The 14,141-nt window shown below is 38.4% G+C and overlaps 1 protein-coding gene across 1 annotated transcript in view; it reads left to right on the forward strand.

Annotated features, from left to right (window-relative positions):
• htr1a (5-hydroxytryptamine receptor 1A) overlaps positions 1–10,345 on the forward strand; it is a 235,025-nt gene extending 224,680 nt beyond the window's left edge. The window contains exon 3 of the mRNA XM_062972387.1: positions 10,105–10,345. The gene's annotated coding sequence lies outside the window, so the exon portion shown is untranslated. The remainder of the gene's footprint in view (positions 1–10,104) is intronic.
• The last annotated feature ends 3,796 nt before the right edge of the window (positions 10,346–14,141 follow it).

Here is a 14,141-nt window from a genome sequence, read left to right on the forward strand (position 1 = left end):
GCACATGCACACATTGTTGGTGCATATACACACAGTGCATGCATGCATGCAATGGCAGCAGCAAGTGCACATGTCTGACAGTGGTGGGCATGTGATGTCAGTGGTGGTGAGTGTATGTGTGCAACTGTGAGTGTGTGGCATAGCTGATATATGTTGCATGCGCACAGAGCTGACACATACACACACACTCAACATGCACCCGATGATGATGATGATGATGATTATTATTATTATGGTTATTATTATTTATTATATATATTTATATCCTGCAAAGGGGACTCAAAGCAGCTTAGCATAAAAGTATTAGCATAACCATTTAAAATATATAAATATATGAACATTAAAAGAGGATAAAATATAAATGGCATTTAAAAAATTTCCAGTTAAAAACTATTAAAACAAATTCAAAGTGGACTGTCCCTCCACTTAAAAAGTTTGGGGACCCCAATCTAAACAATCCAAAACAATAATTCAGACCTTCAGTATTAAAACTACAAAAACTCTTTTGTAGACAAATTTCCCAGATAGAATATAATGACAGAAATGTGGTAGAAATGTGAAATGGTAATTAGTGGTGACTGGAAATAATATATTATCTGCTCCAAATTTTGTCTCTATTTTGAGGAGCTCTCTGAGGTATTTGGGTAATAAATATCTCAATGTGTTCCTTTAAATTTTACATTAAAATCTGGAGTACATACAGCTTTCCCCTGACATGGAAATCAACCCCTGCCATAGAATCATAGAATCATAGAATAGTAGAGTTGGAAGAGATCTCATGGGCCATCCAGTCCAACCCCCTGCCAAGAAGCAGGAAATCGCATTCAAAGCACCCCTGACAGATGGCCATCCAGCCTCTGTTTAAAAGCTTCCAAAGAAGGAGCCTCCACCACAGTCTGGGGGAGAGAGTTCCACTGTCGAACAGCCCTCACTGTGAGGAAGTTCTTCCTGATGTTCAGGTGGAATCTTCTTTCCTGTAGTTTGAAGCTATTGTTCCATGTCCTAGTCTCCAGGGCAGCAGAAAACAAGCTTGCTCCCTCCTCCCTGTGACTTCCCTTCACGTATTTGTACATGGCTATCATGTCTCCTCTCAGCCTTCTCTTCTGCAGGCTAAACATTCCCAGTTCTTTAAACCTCTCCTCATAGGGCTTGTTCTCCAGACCTTTGATCATTTTAGTTGCCCTCCTCTGGACATATTCCAGCTTGTCAACATCTCCCTTCAACTGTGGTGCCCAGAATTGGACACAGTATTCCAGGTGTGGTCTGACCAAGGCAGAATAGAGGGGGAGCATGACTTCCCTGGATCTAGACGCTATTCCCCTATTGATGCAGGCCAGAATCCCATTGCCACCTGAGAACAAATTTTTCAGAAACCAAGTGATAGAACTTCTGAGTTAACACGGTGGGATAAATATTTGTGTTTAGATCTTCAGTAGGCTTAACACAGAATCTACTTTCTGTGAATGGACAGTTCAGCTTACAAAGTTCATTCTATTGGGAGGGGAAGGTTCCTTCTTCCAAGAGGCTATAGCAGGCCTTCTTAAACTTTTTCCACCTGTATCCCCTTTCCACTAGAAAAAAATGTATGCGTCCCCAGATATATATGTATATAGAGTAATGTTTGCAAGGCTTGCAAAACAGCCTCCTCTTCCTTTTTGTGGAGTACAGCTAAAGTAGAGTCCACTGTAAACACTACACATTGTTGCTAACAGATTTGCATAAACAGAAACCTTTTACTGTTGCCAATTTTTGGGCCCCAACATTGAATTAAGGGGACCCTATTTGGGATTGGGACCCATGGTTTAAGAAGCAGTGGGCTAGAAAAGTTGTGGAGCAGAAATGACGTTTTTAGAAAGAGAAAATCTTAGATTGGGCCAACCCTGCAATTAGGGCAAACAAGGCAATCCCTTCAGGTGGAAGATAGCAGCAGACTCATCTTCCCCCAGTTATAACTTTTTCAGGAGGATACTTGTCTGCCTTAAGGACAATCTGTCAAACGACCTGCTGTCCTGTAATTTGCCTGCTGCACTTATGTGGCCAGGAGGAACCTCTCTATCACCAATGGTAATGCCAAATTCATCTGTCATTCTGTATCCCTTCTATATAGATTACATTTCCCTTTTCCCCTGGTGATAAAATGTCTTGGAATAGCACTCCTATTTCCTTTGCCCGAAGGGGGCAAATGGTTTTCAAGAGGAAATCACAGGGCATTTGGGAGGATTAATCCAAATACAGCAGGAAGGACAGTCCTGTCTTCTTGTTATTGTATGTAGTTGTTGCTGCTGCTGTTGTCATTGCGTGCCCTCAAGTCACCTCTAACTTAAAGCAACTCTATCAGAGTATTACAGCAAGATTCCATGGATAAGAGAATGCAAGCTGCCCACGATTTCTCAGTAGGCTTCCACCACTGAGCAGAGACTTGAATCTTGGCCTCCTGGAATTTTATTCTAATACTCAAGACCATGCAGAGTTTCCTCTCCTTCTCTGAACAGACAGAGTCAGGATTTAATTTAGCTTTTAGTTTAAAATCCATATACCATAGGAAACAAAGATGAGCTTTTTCAAGAAGTATAGTTCAGCTGTTATTGGGGAGCACATTTTGACATTATAGCTCTGTGTAAATTTAGGCTAAAGCTTAGGCTAAGAGGAGGAGGATCATGATGATGATTTGTATTTTTAAGGGTGCTTATGATATCATTTTAATAAGCACAACTGGATTAGAAAAACAAGAATTGTTTGGCTGCATTTTTCTTGGATTCATCATGCTGGGTTCCTTCTCCATTTTCACCCTTATGTTATTGTGAATAATATGCAAGGAATACATGGATACTGATAAACAAAGTGTTACATTCATTGCAGCATTAGATACTTTTGTTTATCCATTCCTTCTTCTGTTGTTTTTATCTTGTCCTCATAAATGTTTAAGAGGGTAAAATAAATCATTCCCATCAGGACTGATGAGTCCTGAATACCAAAAAATATTTTGTGTTTTAACATTTGATGCTATCAAGTTCCTGAGCTTTAAATTGCATCATATATTCTTTACTTGACACAACAGCTGGCACTGGGAAAAAGTTCTGCTAACCAGAAGTGTTATTGTGTTTTTGGCCTCCTTGACCAGGGCCTACCAAGATAGGCAAAAGGATGATTTAGAAGGAACCCAGGATAAATGTTTCTTAGCACAAAGATTTGTAAAATAAACATTTCATATCAATACAGAGGTGTTAATCAGAGGATCAGATCCGAACTTCTCAACTCTCTCTGAATTAGGAGTGGAAAAATATTTATCCCAAATTCACATAGATACACTATTTTTCACAGACATTCACCTTCTTTCTGTCTGAGATATGGAGGAGTTTGCTTAATAGTATTTATAATTTTACCTAGCAACCAGATTAAGAATGCTTATCTACATTCTTTTTTCAGAGTTTAATCATTCCCTCTGCCAAATGAAATATCAGGGAGAAGATTTTTGTGTAGTTTGTTATTTGTGCTTTGGGAAGCATTTATCTGTGGAAAAAAATCAGCATTGAAATACATTTTCTTTGCAGAAAGCAAAGTATGCTTTTTTGCAGACATACATATGATTTTTTAAAATCCAGAAATACACTTTATTTGCAGAAATATATGAGGCCTCTTAATGCAGAAAGCATGTTCTTTGTGCAGAAATACACTTTCTATAGAGAAATATATGAAGGCTTTTTGCGCAGAAAAATGTTGTTTCTCTGCTGGAAACATGTTTTGTGCAGAAATTCTTTTTACCTATGCATACATGGCCTTTTAAAACATATTTCCACACAGATAAGTCATGTATATTTATGTGCAGATGAATATTTCCCAAAAGACTAAGAGTTTTCTAAAGGCCATGCAACTGCCTGTATTTTTCCTGTTGGGATTTCCTGGGTGTCAAACAGCTGCTGCAATAAATCACTCTGATCATGAGGTCATGAGTTCGAGGCCAGCCCGTGGCAGGATGAGCACCCGTCAATTAAAAATAAAATATAGCCCCTGCTCGTTGCTGACCTAGCAACCCGAAAGATAGTTGCATCTATCAAATAGGAAATAAGGTACCACTTATAAAAAAAAGTGGGAAGGCAAGTTTAACTAATTTATAACATTGGAATAAGGAAGTGAGGAAGTGCCATCAGAGTGGATGAAGAAGCAGCTGCTCCCCCTTGTGGCCAGAATCGAACATCCCCTCAGGAGAAGGTTAAATTGCCTCTGTGTCTGTCTGTCTGTCTCTGTCTCAGTTCGATGTGTTTATGGGCATTGAATGTTTGCCCTATATGTACATAATGTGATCCACCCTGAGTCCCCTTCGGGGTGAGAAGGGCGGAATATAAATACTGTAAATAAATAAATAAATACCTCCCAATTTTAATTTTTTTAGCACAGAAATATTTTTGACTATATTTTTATTAGGCAATTATGAATGTGTAACTTACCATAGTTAGAGATCGGTACAGTGAATTCCAGCCCAACTCCATACACGCACTAACTAGGAAACAGCTCTTTTGATAGATGGCAGCTCGTTCCCTTTCTTTTTCAGAAAGCAGATGACTAATGTTCCCACATCCTCCCATGAGGACTACAATAGGAAAAAGTGGGATCCCTCTCACAGTTCTCCTTGCAATAGAGATCACTCGTTTTGTGTGAGGGGTGGGGTAGGTACATACATTAGCCAGATGTTGCTCCAGCAACTGGGGAATGGACAAGTTGATTCCTGGTAAGTGGAGATTGGGGATGTTCATGGTCTCTATGTGTTCTCTAAACTAAGAGCTACGTAGAGATCATGAATAGCACACAGTTATGAACTCTCTAACATGTTCTGGCCACTGTTTCTGGGAAGTGATTTTTCCAATAAATCACTTTTGTTTTGTAAAAAACTTCTCCCAAGCCTAAAACAGTATATTTTGAAACTGTAAAAATTGCATACATAAGTTTTATTCTCCTAATATCAGGTTAAACTTGATTTACTCCACTTTTGGTAAAATCAGAGGGTGCTCTGGTGTTTGCTTGAAACTTAAGAGTATACTGTGGGGCAGTGAGGGTTGTTTACTGAACCATTGTCTCCACCATCCATTCGTCAAGACAGGAAAAAGAGACAGATCATACCTGTCTTGCCAATTTCTTTGTGATTATAAAGATTTTTCTGCTGATGTCAGCATCAGTGACCTGCAGTGACCAGGAGTCCACATGGAGCTTTGTGATCAGCTGAGAACAGTGATGTAGACTTGGAAGATGAAATGATGGGTTATCGGCTGATGTGGTGTTGACCTGGCTGGACTATGTGGACTCCAACCAACCACAGTAATGAATTTGGAAGCGTGCCTGTGGCTGAAGCATTTCTGTTTCAGATTGGCCCCAGATTTACCAACCAGTAGAGACATGGCCTCAGTCATACACATTTCTCACACATATAGATGATTTGCTATCTATTTATTCATTAAACTTCACAACAAGCTTGAAATGAAGAAATGGCTATCAAAAGTACACATTTCTGAGACAAGATAGAATTCAATCCATTGCCAATATTGGTAATCATGAAACCAATGTTTTTATGAAGACATATATACCTAAGAAATCTATTTTCCATTCCTACGCTTCACCCAACTTGAACTCTATCGATTTCCGAACTATAATAGAAATAGAGATATGCCTTTTATCCCTTGGTTTTTTCCTAATTGGTGTTCACACTCAGACACATATGTATTCTGACATATCTGACAGATAGTGAATTAATGTACATTAATGCAATGTAAGTAATTGCTGACAAGCCAAGTCTCCAGTGGTGAAGAATTGGTTTGATTAATATACGTGTGGCAAAACCAATCCATTATGAACAGTTTTCAAAGAAATAGCTATGATAGTCTGCCACAGCATAAAAAGGGAGAAAGGGATATGTGCGACAAAAGAAACATGTTTAATGGTAACCAATCCATTTAACACAGGCTTTTGTGGATATCTATTAACTTTTTCAGAAGCACTGAACACTGATATACCAATGGAAGAAAGAAGATACAATTTGAATACTTTGGCAAACTAAGAAACAAACAACCTCATTATACTGTGAAACATTGTTTTAACATTTCTTAATGTGACAATAATGAATAGGGCTGTGTGATCGATGAAAAAAATGTTTCAAAACCCATTACAAAATTAGAGAGCACTGGCATTTCATTTCTAAAGTGTCTCTAAAGTATCGTTAGTGAAAACTATAATGAGAGTAACAAAATGTTACTTTTTCGTTATAGTAATTGTGGAAGTGGAGAAACTTCAGGGGATCCTTTCTCCCTCATTTTTAGAGCTATTGGGGTGAAACTTGCTACAATGGTAAAACACATTTACCACTGTTAGCCCATCAGGCTTCAGAACCTTTCACGTATCCAAAGGACTTTTGGGGAATTTTCAAAGCTTTTATTAACAACATTTTTAAAAAAGAACGTACAAGAGCTATCCCCTTGAATTGTCTATACAATGATACAAGACAACAGGGAATCGTTCCCCCCCCCCCCCCCCCAACTTTCAGAAATATTCATATATCTACCAACTTTGGGGATTTTTTAAAAGTTCTGACAATTTTTTTTTAAAAGCCACAACAGCTATCTCACTGAACATCTCTCATATTAACCAATAGAATTTTTTCACAGTCTAGCCCACTGGAAGTATCAGTCAGTCCTTGCAGATTCAACAATTTATTGGAACTCTGGGTGGCTGCTGTTACAGAGGGACACATTTCTCTTCTATCCTGGTTGGGGCTTTCTGATGCTGAGCAGAATTCTGGGAAGTGTAATTTAGGGCAAGGCCTTTTGACTTCTCTGCCATAGGTTTCCTTGGCTTCCCAAACTACATTTCCCACAATTCTGTGCTTTCTCTGTCTCTTTCCCAGTAAACTGTATTTTCTCCCTGCTGCTTCCCTCTCCTAATGATGAGAGGCCATTAATTTAAAGAGGAATGGCAGCCTTTTTGGCTTTGCTTCCTTGCACTGAAAATGAAACTGAGTTTGGGAGGCTTCCGAGGTTTACAAAATTCAAACGAAAAAGTATTAGTACAGGCCACGCCCATGTGTCACATATTGCATTGTAAGTATGGATTTAACGAATTTGAACCGACTTACAAGGACTAACGATAATTTTGCACAGCCCTATTAATGAATATGAATAATGTGATATAGAATGTTACTTTTTGTTTTAGAAAGGGGGGAAGAGAAACAATCTTTGACTAGAGATCAGTTGCTCAACAATCCACATTCTAAAAAGGAAAAATGTACTTAAAATGATGTTGAAAAGAGCAATAAGTACAAACATTATAGACTGTATGTACTATTTATTAGGCTTGCTCAAATAATTCGTTTTCCCCGTTAACCGTTATTAATTCGTTATTTTCGTTTGTTTTGAAGCAATATACGGCATTGGTTGTCCACACGTCTGGATATCGCGGTTTCGAATCGCGAGAGGCCGTTTTTCGTTATGTCGTCGTTTTTTTCGTTAGGAAAAAAAAGCTTTTGCAAATCACCCAAACTCCCACCATTCAGGCCCTTTCCTTTTGCCCCTCAGCAAAAGGGGCGTCACAGGCTCAGCCAATGGGAGGGGGCGAGGGGGAAGGAGGCCGAGGAGGAGGAGGAAGACGGAGGGGGAAAATGGCCGCCGCCGCCTCGCCTCAGCTCAGGCCTGATACTCAGAGGTTTTGACGTCTGTGCGAAGCTAGGCAAGTGGGGTTTATATATCTGTGGAAGGTCCAGGGTGGGAGAAAGAACTCTTGTCTGTGGGAGGCAAGTGTGAATGTTGCAATTGGTCACCTTGATTAGCATTGAATAGCCTTGCAGCTTCAAAGCCTGGCTGCTTCCTACCTGGGGGAATCCTTTGTTGGGAGGTATTAGCTGGCCCTGATTGTTTCCTGTCTGGAATTCCCATTTTCTGGGTGTTGTTCTTTTACTGTCCTGATTTTAGCTTTTCTGTAGCTAAAAATGCATATAAAATTGATTCTATAGGGAGGATAAATGATTGGATTTCAACTCCTACAGCTTAGCTTTCTCTGCCAATAATGGTACCATATCAAACTAAACCTCCCAAGATTCTGTAGCAGTGAGCCATCTTGGATATTGTAAGGGATTTATTATTATTATTATTATTATTATTATTATTATTATTATTATTATTATTAGACCTTGCTCCCAGGAAGGTGCCTTCGCTGTGGCTCCCAACTTATCTATCTACCTTTCCACATATTCTCCACATTGTGTGTATGTGTATGTATATTATATATACATGAGCCCCGATGGCGAAGTGTGTTAAAGCACTGAGCTGCTGAACTTGCAGACCGAAAGGTCCCAGGTTCAAATCCCGGGAGCAGAGTGAGTGCCCGCTGTTAGCTCCAGCTTCTGCCAACCTAGCAGCTTGAAAACATGCCAATGTGAGTAGATCAATAGGTACCGCTGTGGCGGGAAGGTAATGGCACTCCATGTAGTCATGCCGGCCACATGACCTTGGAGGTGTCTATGGACAACACTGGCTCTTGGGCTTAGAAATGGAATGAGCACCAACCCCCAGAGTCAGACATGACTGAACTTAACGTCAAGGGATACCTTTACCTTTACCTATACACACACACACACACACACACACACACACACACATTATGCAGGGACTATATATATATTATATATACACAGTATATATCACATACACACCAATTTAACAAAGTTTCAGCCACAAAAACAAAGTTTCTGAAGTAGAACAATGACTTTCACAGTAAAGACAACCCAATTTAACAGGAAATAAGACTTTCAAACCAGGAACAGATTTCTGCAATTATTAAAAAATGGTTTATTATAAAAGCTATGAAAATTCGCCAAAAATCAGAGGATAAGGGAAACGTTCCAAATTTTGGTGAGCTATCAGTGTTAAATGTGTTCTACCACTGTACCAAGTTTGAAGAAGATCACTCAAAAAATGAGGGTGGGAGAGTCCTGTAAAGTCCTCTCCCTCTGTGCTGTTTTTGGGAATTGCGCATGCGCGTCCGCCATTAACGAATTAATTTAGAAAATAACGAATTTTCGTTAATTTCGAATTTTTTGGGGGGCCAAATTCGGAAATACCATCAGAAACGAAAAGCTGCCCCCCTCTAGTTTTGAAACGAGTTTAGAATCAAATTTTTCGTGGATCGATCAAGCCTACTATTTATCAATACGCGTTGTGGCTAAATGTCTGCAGGAGACTAATATCATATTAATATCTATTTCTGGACTTCTCAAAAGCATTTGAAGAACAAATTTTTGTTTCAGTTTTACTTTGACAACACATTCCAAAATTTGCAGTTTTTTATATCAAGGATGGAAGGAACTATTTTTAATGAATTGAAAATGACAGATCTATCAGTCTCACTCAGAGCTTCAGGATTGTCACTTTTAAAAGTCAGGCTCTGAATCCCTAGGCATTCAGCTTGTTGCATTGAAACAAGGTGCCATCTATTTTTTTTCCTGAGGAATGCTTCATTTTTTACACTTAAATAGCAAGCCAATTAGATCTTTAGCTATTGAATTTTACTTGTGTCAATGGGAGAGATTTTTGAAGAAGCATTTTTCATTTTTAGAATAGGTATTGCAGAGTTGCATTAAAATTAAATGTGTTAGAGAAGTGAAATTTATGGGTTTAGCTTCCCTTGACATCTAGTTGACAAATGAAAAACAGGATGTAGGGCTAGACAGATTTTTATCTAATTCAGCCAAAAGTTCAAAGTAAAGTTAGAAGTAACACAGCTGTAATAAGTTAATTTTTAAAGTGTGCACAAAAGCCATTCTGAAAAGTGATGAAATTATTAGGGACAAATTTACTTTACTGTTAGAACAACTAACTGCTTCTGGTTACTTTCTAACATAACTTTAAAGGACTTCAAAATGTTTCATGTCATTCTCTTTAACTGGGTCTTCAACTGGATTTCCCACAGAACAGTTACTGAAAAGTTATGAAAACACGCAATGCAATTTGCTTTCCAAGGCTCTAACAAGCAAGGACAATGAATTACTTTCTAAACACTATAATGAGTAATAGAAATTAATTACGTTATTAAAAATAAGTTTTTTTTATTTTTCATTTTTTGTTCCAGATCCAGTAGGAGTCTTCTCATCACTACATTGAAGAATGACCTGGAATATGTGGTTTTACTTTATGTTTTAATGTTATGTTTTAATTGGTTAGTTTTAATGTTTTTGTTCATTCATTGATGTATATATACATGTGGCATTGAATTGTTGCCTTTGTAAGGTGCCTAGAGTCCTCTTTGAGGTTGAGAAAGGTGAGATACAAGTTTGGTTAATAAATAAATAAATAAATAAATAAATAAATAAATAAATAAATAAAAGGCTATTCTTTTAATTTATGGCTTTTCAAAAACCCTCTTGTTTTTGGGGTAGAAAATTAGCATGGCCTGAAAGCAGGGTGAGATAAATGGCTTTGATCAACCAGAACTATTTCTAATTCTTATGCCCCGTACAATATTGCCATGCCCATGAAACAGAAAGGAATAAAATAACTTAATAAAATTTACCTGCCTATTCTATTTGCTCTTAGCTTCCTTTGTGTATACTCCACCTAGAACTCTGAAACAAGTGAAATCACCATCAGCAGCCAGGTACTTATTCTTTCCCATACAAAGCTAAAATTGCTGTTTTCCCCTCCTGGTTCTGAAGCTTGTGCTTGATCAATCAAATGGAAAATGACGTCCCTCCCTCTGGGCTATGCTTCACCAAAGCCTGCTGTGTGGCCAACTCCCACCTAGACATGTTTGACAGCACTGTTTTTAAAACTCTCCCTCTGGCGAAAAAGAACAACAAGATATCAACTCATCAGTACACAGAGGAACAAAATAGATTCTGTATTGCTTGCTACTCCTCCCCATTAAGATTGGTGAGTTATTTGGAGCAGATTTTCAGGTGATACGCTGGAACTGTGGGATGAGAGATAATAGGATGGGAAAGGTCTATCTTGCAAACAGAAGTTTGGACATATCCCTTCCCAAAAATAAATAACTAACTAAATAAATAAATAAATAAATAAATAAATTGATTAACTGGTTTGATTAAGCCAATGCTGAACTTTCTCACTGAAATCAAAGGCATACAGAAATGCTTAATTCTGGTTGGATCCTGGATTAGTTTATTCCTTTAATATCAACTTGACTGGAATGTCACAGTATGAGTTGTTAAAAGCTTTGATCAAGCAAGTCCTGGATAGCTCATTGCTTGCTGCCAGTAAGTGGCAAAACAAACATGTTGTCCATTTGATGTTAGCATTGCAACTCGTTGAAATGACTCCTGCATTTTAATAACCATTTGATGTGTAGCAATCAGTAAGGTAACAGATTACTTTCTTTTCCCTGATTCAGTTCAGTGATTCACATCTGGGCCTGATTTGTTCTGGATTGATCCAGAGCCAACCTAATTTAACCTTAATGCTCAATCCAAATTGAGATTTGGGAATCTGGATCAAAAATCTTCCCTAATTAATTTGCATTTGGACCAAAATAATAAAAAATTCCCCCCACACATACACATATATTTACATAAATTTGGAAACACACTAGAAGCTAACAAGGTGACTAAGGCAGATATTTCAAATAGGTGCTAGCATATTTTGGGTTATTTTTAAATGAATATTTAACATTCCTAATACATAAGAAACATGAAAGGGATTATCTTTCCATATATTGTATTTCTATATATTTCCATTTATTCAAATGAGTTGTTTGGAAGATTGATTATCTGACTCTTTAATTAGCATTCATTATCAGTGCATGTCAAGCTTTGTGAAACCTGTCTCTTCTGTTAAGATCTTTGGACTGATGGTTCTGATTTGCTAATTGGTTCACAAAGGTCAAGCTCCAAACATATTTTCAGCTTCTAGACAAAATCCTCTCATTTAGAAATCAAGGAGACAAAGAGGCTGACTGAAATAATTGTGAAGGCTACATTTTAATACCATATTTACTTGAGTGAAATGCATATCTTTTTTGTCTAAATTGCTTAGCCGTAATGGAGGTGCACATAATATTCAATGGTGCATTACAATTATGTATCTAAACCAGGGGTCCCCAAACTTTTAAAACAGGGGGCCAGTTCACAATCCTTCAGACCGTTGGAGGGCCGGACTATAGTTGGCCACCGAGCAATAACAACAACAACAACAACAACAACAACAACAACAATAAAAAAGAGGGTTGGAAGAGACTCTTTGGGCCATTGAGTCCAATCCCCTTTTGCCTTTGTGCACCAAATGCACAAGCAAAGCACCCCTGACAGATGGCCACCCAGCCTCAATGATAATAATAATAATAATAATAATAATAATAATAATAATAATAATAATAATAATAATAATGATGATGATGATGATGGTTGGAAGAGAAGAAGAGACCACTTGGATCATTTAGCCCAACCCCCTTCTGCCCTCGTGCCGTGGGGGCCGGATAAATGGCTTCGATGGGCCGCTTCCGGCCCCCGGGCTTTAGTTTGGGGACCCCTGATCTAAACCTTGCCTATGCCCCTCCTCCATGCCAAGTCTGGCAAACTCACCAGCCTCAGCCTGATGGAGAAATGGTGGTTTCCCAACTGGCCTCATTCAGGCTGTGAAGGAAGCCAGTTGGGAAGCTGTGGCCCTCCATCAAGCTGAGACTGGCAAGTTTCCCAATCTCGGCATGGCGTGGAGGGAGGCAACTACTTTCCTTCCAGCTTCTCCTTCACCTCTCAGCTGAGAAACAAAGGAAAAGTAGCAACTTTTCACTCCCTTTCCAGCTGTTTTGTCCCCAAGCTGGGTTTTTCTTTGCCTCTCAGTTGAGAGGCAAGGAGAAGCAGCACCCGTTCTCAGCTGTTTCTCCTTCCTCTCTCAGCTGAGAGAGGAAGAAGAAACGAACCTCCCTCCCTCCTTCCCTTCCCAGTCCACTTCTCCTTCCAGTCTCAGCAGCACCCCTCTTCCCTCTCAAAGTCCAGGCTGTAGAGGAAGGGCATTGTTTCTGCTTGCACCCAACTGGGAAGGCAAATCCATTTTTTTTTGCGAATGTGCACCTCGATGGTGCACTAAACTCTAGTAAATATGGGTATATTTCATTAGAAATTTCATTCATCCTCAGTTGAATGCATTGATAACTGCTATAAAGTCAATTTTGACTTATTTATGTGAGGCTGTTCTCAGATTTTAAGTGCACCTCTTTACCCTGTGTTTTTCAGCCAATTGTGAGATTCAGTGTGTATGTTCAGCAAGCATAATCTTGCCCCCCTTTTATCCCGGTTTCTCTCAGATTTTGGGGCCTATGTAGAAGAGCCCTGAGTCAATTTGAAATGTAATTTTCCTCTTTTTCAACTGCCTCTACTTTAGCAACCATCATTGTCTTTTCTAGTGGGCTATGTGTTCTAATGCCAAATATGACAATCTTAGTTTGATAATGTTGGCTTCTAGGAAGAGGTCAGGCTTAATGTACTCTAGGAGCCATTTGTCTTTTGAGCAGTCCATAATATCTTTAGAACTCTTTTCCTGTATCACATTTCAAATGTGTTGATTTTCTTCCCATCTGCTTTGTTCATTGTTTAGCTTTCACAACCAAATATACAAATGGGAAATATGATTCTAAATTTGAAATCAAATTATATATCTTTACCTTTTGGAAACTTGTTTAGTTCTTTCATAGCTGTTCTTTCAATTCTTCATCTTCTTCTGATTTCTTGACAACAGTCTTCATTCTGACTTAATGACTGAGCCAAGGTATGGAAAGTCTTGACCTACAATGTTATATATCTTCATTGCTTGCTTTAAAGTTATATAAATCATGTGTGCTCATATTTTGTGTTTTCTAAATGTTTAACTGTAAACCTGAACTTTCTTCTTTGACTTTCCTCAGCAATTGTTTCAGGCCTTTGCTATTCTTCTGGAATCAGTATGGTGTCACCTGAATAACTTAAATTGTAGATTGTTCTTTATTGGATTTTAATGCTTTCCTCCTCCAAGTCTAATTCTACTTTATGTATGTTACATACACCATACAAGTTACACAAGAATGATTGATAGGTTTTCATAATCTACAATCTATAACTCACAAACTAGTTTTCTTTTGACATTTTTGGTGTACTCTATTATCCAATGTACTAAAATGCA

Source organism: Anolis carolinensis, chromosome 2, assembly GCF_035594765.1.
Source record: "Anolis carolinensis isolate JA03-04 chromosome 2, rAnoCar3.1.pri, whole genome shotgun sequence".
NCBI classification, from domain to species: domain Eukaryota; kingdom Metazoa; phylum Chordata; class Lepidosauria; order Squamata; family Dactyloidae; genus Anolis; species Anolis carolinensis.